Source organism: Triticum urartu, chromosome 1A (assembly GCF_056163025.1).
Source record: "Triticum urartu cultivar PI428250 chromosome 1A, HENAU_Tu73, whole genome shotgun sequence".
NCBI classification, from domain to species: Eukaryota; Viridiplantae; Streptophyta; class Magnoliopsida; order Poales; family Poaceae; genus Triticum; species Triticum urartu.
The window spans coordinates 134,744,124-134,754,523 of NC_141873.1; positions in this window are offsets into that span (position 1 = coordinate 134,744,124).

Below are 10,400 nucleotides of genomic sequence, written 5' to 3' on the forward strand. Positions count from 1 at the left end.
GTATACATGTGTATAACCTGAAAGATTGCAGGCTTCAACCCTCACGCATATAATGCGGAGGTGCTCGCAAAAACACGCGTTCACACTTAACCCAACGTCTTGGTCCTATTAAGGAGGTGATAGCGGAGCGAGCGAGGCAACTGGACTATAATGCTTCAGCACTTACACTTAGCCATAGGAGTTTGACAGTGGGGCTACTAGATAGCCCCTGGTGGCTCCGCACTCTCCCGATCCCGAGGTGCGTACATGCCTGGCCGAAAACGGCCCTTCGTTAAGGCGGAGGAATTCTAACATTCCGACAGGTCATCGAGTGGTTGACCAGTCTCACGCTATATCATGACAGTCAGTTTTCGGCTTTCTTTACTGAGGTGCGTCTGGATGAACCAGGGCACAATCGTAGTAGTTCTCCTGGTGCTACCTTAGCCGGTAAAGCGGAACGTAAGGCACCAAAACACAGGAGCCGGGCAAACCCAACATTTGACCAAAGACAATGATTCGGAGCTGATGCATATAAGGCCGAACTCGCGACGCCGAACACTCCCTAAGGTATTCGGTCTTAGTGGTATAAACCGGGCCTAAATAATGGCCTTTGTAAGAAGCCCCTTCTGTCCAGGTACGTGCATTGTTCTAGCGTGGCCACATGCCAAGACGTCAGCATCCTTCGATGGATATGTATCAACAAGAGACAGTAAAAAAGGTTTACGTAGGGTCTTAATCTAAAAAGAATCCTTGGAACGGGTCCCTGTTGCACGTCTGTGCCTATGTCTCCGTTGTGCCGTATCCTGGATGGGTGTAGCATGGTGATCGTCTGTAAAAGAGAGGAATTTAGGTGAAAAAGTTGTCGTGCAAAAAGATAGTTTAAAGAAACCATGCATAATTCAAGATGAGAAAAAATTGCCACTTGTCTGCGCGCTTTGAGCCCCTTGTCTTGACAAATAGGGGTGTGACCATTTGTTTGGTATAAGTAGCGGCGCCGGACTCGATTAGTTGTGTCTGATGTCTTGACGACCTATTGGACGCTTTCTGGTCCGGGCGCCTTTAGCGTGCGGCTGCCAAGGCAGCCTCGCTCTCTTTGGCGCGCAGAGATCGCTTGATATTTCCGTGCACTGTAATGATGCCACATGGACCGGGCATCTTGAGTGTGAGGGAGGCATAGTGTGGTGTTGCATTAAAGCGAGCGAAAGCTTCGCGTCCGAGCAGTGCTTGATAGCCACTTTGAAACGGAGCGATGTGTAAAGTTAAATGCTCGCGACGGAAGTTATCGAGGGAGCCGAATGTAACTTGTAGTAGGAGGGAGACCGTACAGCGAGCCCCTGGGCCTGGCATTACTCCTTTAAAGGTAGTATTGCTATGGCGAATTTGTGTTGGGTCTAGCCCCATCCCGCGGATTGTATCCTGATATATTAGGTTTAGGCTACTGCCGCCGTCCATCAAGACCCTTGTGAAGTGATATCCGCCAATTACTAGGTCTAATACCAGGGCAGCCCATCCTGCGTGTCGGATACCTGCTGAGTAATCGCGATGGTCGAAAGTGATCGGTTGAGATGTCCAGTGGCAGGATTTCGTGGTGATAGGCACTTGGGTATACTTTCCTGGGAGTGCCACATTGTTTTTTCCTTGATTACGTGTAACACGTTTACTGTTTTGACTTTTGGTGGAAATTTCTTTTGTTCCCCAGTGTCTTGCTTGGGGGGCTTGTCCTCGTCTTCACTTGGTGTATCCTCCCCCTTGTGTACGGCATTGAGCTTGCCGGACTGCTTGAAGACCCAACATTCTCTGTGGGTATGATTAGCAGGTTTACCAGGGGTACTATGGATCTGACATACTTGGTCCAGAATTTTGTTGAGGCTGGACAGTTCATCCCTAGTGCCTTTAGGGGGCGGCTTTTGACTTGGCCGAGAGCTTTTGAATCCGGCATTGACCGCCGTGCCCTTCGTAATGTCTTCTTTATTCCGGCATTTTTTATTGCTGTTGCGCCATGATTTCCCGTTTCCATCTCTAACTTCAGATGTACTGGGGTCGCTGGTGCTATGTCTGGCTAGCCAGCTGTCCTCACCCGCGCAAAAGCGGGTCATGAGGTTTGTTAATGCGGCCGTCGTTCTCGGTTTATTTTGGCCGAGGTGTCTGGCGAGCCATTCATCACGGACGCTATGCTTGAAAGCTGCCAAGGCTTCGGCGTCCGGACAGTCGACAATCTGGTTCTTTTTAGTAAGAAACCTGTTCCAAAGCTTTCGGGCCAACTCTCCGGGCTGTTGAGTTATATGACTTAAATCGTCCGCATCCGGAGGTCGAACATAAGTCCCTTGAAAATTTGCCCGAAAGGCCTCTTCGAGCTCTTTCCAACTTCCAATGGAGCTTTCGGGGAGGCCTTTGAGCCAGTGACGAGCTGGCCCTTTGAGCTTGAGGGGTAAGTACTTGATGGCATGGAGATCATCTCCTCGAGCCATATGGATGTGAAGGATGTAGACCTCAATCCAGACCCTAGGGTCTGTTGTTCCGTCATATGCCTCTATGTTTACGGGTTTGAATCCCTCTGGAAATTCATGGTCCAGCACCTCATCAGTGAAACATAGGGGGTGTGCGGCACCCCTGTAGCTGGTTGTACCGCGTTGTTCGGATGTTTGTTGTGTTGCATTGTATGCTGGGGCGCGCTTGCGTGGTCCATAGATGGATCTTGTTGCGCCGTCCTTTGGGTGCGGGCCCTTGCATGGGTCGCGTATTGTATTGTGAGCGGCGTTGTATGCCGCTCTGTGTTGGTAGAGGGGTCGTCTATCTGACCAGGTGGCTGCTTTGATATTTGGTTGTGGAGGTTCTGAGGCCTCCTCATCGAATTCGGGTAGCAGCTTCCGCTTTGGGTAGCTTTTGGAAGGGCGATTGTCGCCGTACCTTGCTGCAGTGCTGAGTATTTTACTCCATCTGAATTGGAGTGTGTCTTGCGTGGCCTTGAGCCTTTGTTTCTGATTTTTCAGGCTCCTCGCGGTGGCAACAAGCCTTTTACGGCAGTCTGTTGCTCCGGGTGTTTGTCCGGCGTTATGTCGTCCGGACCATTATCCTTGATAGGATTTGTTTGTTCAGTTTGATTATCCGGATTGCCGTTGTCCGGCAGCGGTTCGCCCTGCTCCAGCGTTGGGTCTGCGTGATCGCTATTTCTATCGAGGCAGGATTTGGGGCGGCGCTTGCGTCGCCGCTTTGACTGCTTTTCGAGGGAACAGACCTTCGGTGCGTCCTTCCGCTCCTCCTCGTCATCTTTTGGTGCGTCCACCATGTATACGTCATATGACGAGGTGGCGTTCCAGGGCCCAATAGGTGCTGGTTCTTCATCGTCTCCTTCATCGGCGTCCATACCGTCGATGTCTTTGTAGTCGAAGTCGAGCATGTCGGTTAAATCGTCGACAGTGGCTACAAAGTGGGTGGTGGGTGGGCTTTGAATTTCTTCATCGTCCGTACCCCAACCTTGCTGACCGTAGTCCGGCCGGGCTCTCCTGATGAAGAGAGAGACTTCAGTGTCTTCAGGATATCGCTGAAAGGCGAGTGCTGAAAGATGTCTGCGGCAGTAAACTCCATGATCGGCGCCCAATCGGATTCGATCGACAGGGGCGCGGAGGGTTTGGAGTCCGGAGAGGAGTCCGGCTCCTTGGAGTCACGAGTCTCACAGAGTACGGGGCTGGTGTTCGGCTCAATCGCCGTTGGGATCGCAGCCCCCGAGGTGGCGTCCGACCGCCCATCCTCGATTGGCGCAGTTGGCTCCGAATTAAGGGTCGAAGCTGATGCGGGTGCGGCCTCCAGGGCACTGTTCGGCGGCAGAGCTAGATCATGCTCGTCGGGACAGTGCGGCGCGCTCGGCAGTGGCTCGAATCCGTCGAAGATCAAGTCCCCGCGGATGTCAGCCGTGTAGTTTAAACTTCCAAATCCGACCTGACGGCCAGGGGCATAGCTTTCGATCTGCTCCAGACGGCCAAGTGAATTGGCCCGCAGTGCGAAGCCGCCGAAGACGAAGATCTGTTCGGGGAGGAAGGTCTCACCCTGGACTGCATCGCTATTGATGATCGTAGGAGCCATCGAGCCTGACGGTGACGACACAGAGGAACTCTCAATGAAAGCACCAATGTCGGTGTCAAAACCGGCGGATCTCGAGTAGGGGGTCCCGAACTGTGCGTCTAGGCCGGATGGTAACAGGAGACAAGGGACACGAAGTTTTACCCAGGTTCGGGCCCTGTCGATGGAGGTAAAACCCTACGTCCTGCTTGATTAATATTGATGATATGGGTAGTACAAGAGTAGATCTACCACGAGATCGAGGAGGCTAAACCCTAGAAGCTAGCCTATGGTATGATTGTTGATGTGTACGTTGTCCTACGGACTAAAACCCTCCGGTTTATATAGACACCGGGTAGGGTTAGGGTTACATAGAGTCGGTCACAATGGTAGGAGATCCGTATATCCGTATCGCCAAGCTTGCCTTCCACGCCAAGGAAAGTCCCTACCGGACACGGGACGAAGTCTTCAATCTTGTATCTTCATAGTCCAAGAGTCCGGCTGAAGGTATAGTCCGGTCATCCGGACACCCCCTAATCCAGGACTCCCTCAAGCATGATCGACAAGACTTTCCCCAAGTCTTCCCAAAGGTTCTACTTGGCACAAACACTAATTAAAAGCATAAAACCACATCTAAACAGAGGCTAGATGAATTATTCATTACTAAACAGGAACAAAAAGCAAGGAACAAGAATAAAATTGGGTTTCCTCCCAACAAGCGCTATCATTTAATGCCCCTAGCTAGGCATGATGATTTCAATGATGCTCACATAAAGGATAAGAATTGTAACATGAAGGGAGCATCATGAAGAATATGACTAGCACATTTAATTCTAACCCACTTCCTATGCATAGGGATTTTGTGAGCAAACAACTTATGGGAACAAGAATCAACTTGCATAGGAAGGTAAAACAAGCATAACTTCAAAACTTTAAGCACATAGAGAGGAAACTTGATATTATTGCAATTCCTACAAGCATATATTCCTCCCTCATAATAATTTTCAGTAGCATCATGAATGAATTCAACAATATAACTAGAACCTAAAGCATTCTTTTCATGATCTACAAGCATAGAAAATTTACTACTCACCACATAAGCAAAATTCTTCTCATGAATAATAGTGGGAGCAAACTCAACAAAATAACTATCATGTGATTGTAAATTAAGATCAAGATGACAAGTTTCATGGTTATCATTATTCTTTAAAGCATATGTGTCATCACAATAATCATCATAGATAGGGGGCATGCTTCCATCATAATAAATTTGCTCATCAAAACTTGGGGGACTAAAAATATCATCTTCATCAAACATAGCTTCCCCAAGCTTGTGGCTTTGCATATCATTAGCATCATGGATATTCAAGGAATTCATACTAACAACATTGCAATCGTTTAAATATTTAGTGCCAAACATTTTATAGATTTCTTCTTCTAGCACTTGAGCACAATTATCCTTTCCATCATACTCACGAAAGCTATTAAAAAGGTGAAGCGTATGAGACAAACTCAAATCCATTTTTTATAGTTTTCTTTTATAAACTAAACTAGTGATAAAACAAGAAACTAAAAGACTCGATTGCAAGATCTAAAGATATACCTTCAAGCACTAACCTCCCCGGCAACGGCGCCAGAAAAGAGCTTGATGTCTACTACACAACCTTCTTCTTGTAGACGTTGTTGGGCCACCAAGTGCAGAGGTTTGTAGGACAATAGCAAATTTCCCTAAAGTGGATGACCTAAGGTTTATCAATCCGTAGGAGGCGTAGGATGAAGATGGTCTCTCTGAAGCAACCCTGCAACCAAACAACAAAGAGTTTCTTGTGTCCCCAACACACCCAATACAATGGTAAATTGTATAGGTGCACTAGTTTGGCGAAGAGATGGTGATACAAGTGCAATATGGATAGTAGATAAAGGTATTTGTAATCTTAAATAACAAAAACAGCAAGGTCACAAATGATAAAAGTGAGCGTAAACGGTATTGCAATGCGTTGAAACAAGGCCTGGGGTTCATACTTTCGCTAGTGTAAGTTCCCTCAACGATGATAACATAATTGGATCACATAACTATCCCTCAACATGCAACAAAGAGTCACTCCAAAGTCACTAATAGCGGAGAACGAACGACGAGATTATGGTAGGGTACGAAACCACCTCAAAGTTATTCTTTCCAATCAATCTGTTGGGCTATTCCTATAAGTGTCACAAACAACCTAGAGTTCATACTAGAATAACACCTTAAGACACAAATCAATCAAAACCCTAATGTCACCTAGATACTCCAATGTCACCTCAAGTATCCGTAGGTATGATTATACGATATGCGTCACACAATGTCAGATTCATCTATTCAACCAACACAAAGGACCTCAAAGAGTGCCCCAAAGTTCTACCGGAGAATCACGATGAAAACGTGTGTCAACCCCTATGCATAGGTTCCCAATGTCACGAAACCCGCAAGTTGATCACCAAAACATACATCAAGTGGATCAATAGAATAACGCATTGTCACCACGGTTATCCCACGCAAGACATACATCAAGTGTTCTCAAATATTTAAAGACTCAATCCGATAAGATTACTTCCAAAGGGAAACTCAATTCATTACAAGAGAGAAGAGCGGGAGGAGAAACATAAGATCCAACTATAATAGCAAAGCTCGCGATACATCAAGATCGTATCATCTCAAGAACACGAGAGAGAGAGATCAAACACATAGCTACTGGTACATACCCTCAGCCCCGAGGGAGAACTACTCCCTCCTTGTCATGGAGAGCACCGGGATGATGAAGATGGCCACCGGAGAAGGATTGCCCCCTCCGGCAGGGTCCCGGAACGGGTCTACATTGGTTTTCGGTGGCTACGGAGGCTTCTGGCGGCGGAACTCCCGATCTATTGTGCGTTCTGGAAGTTTTAGGGTACGTGGAGTTATATAGGCGGAAGAAGTACGTCAGGGGAGCCATGAGGGCCCCACGAGGCAGGGGGCGCGCCCCTACCCTCGTGAGCTCCTCCCTCCTTCCTTGACGTAGGGTCCAAGTCCATCGGGTGGCTTTCATTCCAAAAATAACTTCTCTAGTTGATTTCGTTCCGTTTCGACTCTGTCTGATATTCCTTTTCTTCAAAACACTGAAATAGGCATAAAACAGCAAATCCGGGCTGGGCCTCCGGTTAATAGGTTAGTCCCGAAAGTAATATAAAAGTGGATAATAAAGCCCAATAATGCCCAAGACAGTAGATAATATAGCATGGAGCAATCAAAAATTATAGATACGTTGGAGACGTATCACTCCGTTCCGTCAGCCTTATCAGCAGAAGAGCAAAGGTGGCAATGGATCTTCCCACCCACCCAACCCAGGCTCTCAGAACAAGACTTCATCTCATGCTCCAAGATCAAGTCCTCCGTATCACCGTCCGCTCTCGGAGGTCATGTGCAACAAGTGTCAGCAGAAGGGTCACTATGCCAACAAATGCTTCAATCAGAGGCGTCTTCCTCCTCCTCCTCCTGCGAGGTCTGCCAGCACCGCAGTGGTCAAGCAAAATCCCAAGCACGCCAAGGTCAACTTGATGAACGCAGCTCAGGTAGAGGACTCGTCAGATGTCATCATGGGTAACCTTCCTGTTAACGATGTTCCTGCAAAAGTTCTTTTTGACACTGGTGCATCGCATTGTTTCATATCTAAACCTTTTGCATCAAAGTATGAGTGTGATTATCAACATTTGCCAAGGTCTTTATCAATCGTGTCCCCAGGCAAGCAAATGACAGCTAATATCTGCCTCCCGGATGTTACTATCACGTTGGGTGACTACAAATTTCTAGCTTCTCCTATTGTTCTGGGCGACTCGGATATTGATCTTATTCTCGGAATGGACTGGCTTTCTAAGCACAAGGCTCAGCTTGATTGTGCTGCCAGGCAGATTCAATTGACACATTCGTCTGAGGATGTAATCGTCTTTGCCGCTCGTGATGATACCATTCGACTGTTTTCTCTCAATGAGAAGGGTGAGCTGGATGCCATTTCTCAGATTCCAGTCGTTTGTGAATATCAAGACGTCTTTCCAGAAGAGCTTCCAAGAATGCCTCCGCACCGGCCAGTTGAATTTGTCATCGATCTTGAGCCTCGCATGAAACCTGTTTGCAAACGTCTTACAAGCTTGGACCTGAAGAGTTGAAGGAGCTGAAGAAGCAACTCGATATTCAAGAGCGAATGGGTTTCATCCGACCAAGTTCTTCTCCATGGGGTTGTGGTGTTCTTTTTGTCAAGAAGAAGGATGGAACAGACCGACTTTGTGTCGACTACCGTCCATTGAACAAGAAGACCATAAAGAACAAGTACCCACTTCCCAACATCAACGAGCTTTTCAAACAACTCAAAGGTGCTCAAGTATTCTCCAAGCTTGATCTCCGTATGGACTATCATCAGATTCACATTCGTGAAGAAGATATCCCCAAGACAGCGTTCAGAACAAGCTATGGTTCATATGAATACACTGTCATGTCTTTCGGCCTCGTCAATGCTCCTCCAACTTTCTCTCGCATGATGAACTTCATCTTCAACGCCTACACAAATGACTTCGCCTTGGTCTACCTCGATGACATTTTGGTCTTTTCCAAGAACAAGCAGGATCATGCCCTCGCCAGTTGAAGCCCAACGAAAAGAACTACCCCACTCATGACCTCGAGTTGGAGGAAGTTGTCCATGCTCTTTTAACTTGGAGACATCTCTTATTGGGAAGAAAAGTGGACATCTTCACCGATCATAAGAGTCTCAAGTACATCTTCACTCAGCCAAACCTCAACCTCAGGCAAACTCGTTAGGTCGAAATGATTCAAGAGTATAATCCGAGTATCGAATATACTCCAGGCAAGGCCAATGTAATTGCTGACGCATTGAGCAGGAAGGCTTACTGCAACAGTTTGATTCTCAAGCCTTACCAACCAGAGCTTTGTCATACTTATGACACTTCTATGACGATAATTGTGAGAAAACCCGGTATCATCATAGATGTGGTGGGGTCCTAATTTTATGACAAAAAATCATGATAGAGAATGGGCTTTCCGTCCTGGGCGGGCCGGAGACGCAGCTGCATGACATTCTTTAGGCCGTCCATGACGGAAAAAACCGTGGTAGAAGCGAGGGCGAGGAAAATATCAGGGAGTTCCCGGTTACGGTGGCTGGTCGGGGGCTGAGCGATGCACGTTTCTCTCGTACGTACGTGCATATGTGCGAGGCGTTGGTCTCTAACTGAACCTGAGCGAATGCACTGCAGGCTACGCGTTACTAAACCCGAGCGATCGATCGATCCCTTGCTATTAACTGAACCTGAGTGATTCCTTCGCTACTGGTGCTAACTGAAGCCGATCGAACACTATTGCCTCCTTCCCTGGATGAACAGTGACGTTGTTGAGGGGGTTTGGATGAATAGTTCCCGTTGGGGGGTTGGATGAACAGGACCCGTGGTAGTAGAGGTCGTTGCCGCTGGATGAACAGTACCCCGATCGATCGAGCCGGTGGATGAACAGGACCCCGTGGAGGGCTGGATGAACAGGACCCCATGGAGGGCTGGTTGAACAGTAGCAGGGGGAGGGCTGGTTGAACAGTAGCCGGTGGAGGGCTGGATGAAAAGTAGCCCGTGGAGGGGTGGTTGAACAGGACCCCGTGGAGAGGGCTGGTTGAGCAGTAGCCGGTGGAGGCTGGATGAACAGGAGCCCGTGGATGAACAATCGCAGGTGGAGGCTGGAGGAGGTCGACGGTGGATGAACAGTAGCCCGTGGAGGCTGGAGGAGGTCGATGGTGGAGATGAACAGTATCTCGTGGAGTCCCGTTTTGTGTTACGCCACACCCCTCCCGATGAACAGGACCCCTGTTTCGACCGTAGCACTCCAACACAAGTCTGTTTCCTCCGTTTTGCAGTACGCCCCACCCCTCCCGATCAACAGGACCCCGTTTCAACCATAGGAGGTCCAACAGAAGTCTGTTTCCTCCGTTTTGCGGTACGCCAAACCCCTCCCGATGAACCAGATCCCGTTTCCACCGTGGCCGGTCGAACACAAGGCCGTTTCCTCTGTTCTGCGGTACACCAGGCCTCATTTCCATCGCCTGTTCCATCCAAGCCAGTTGGCTCCTGATGAACAACACGTGTTCCGTTGCCTCCCGATGAACACGACGCATTCCGTTGCCTCCCCATGAACACGAGACGACACAGTTTCTCTGTTCCGACCCAGCCATGTACACGAGCCCTGGCCGTACGTATGCGCGAGTAGGCGTTCGAGACCCCGCTCATATGTACGTACGTGGCCGTATTTACTTTCTTGCACCCTGGCCATTGTACGTACGTGTACATGCTACATGCGTGCCTCT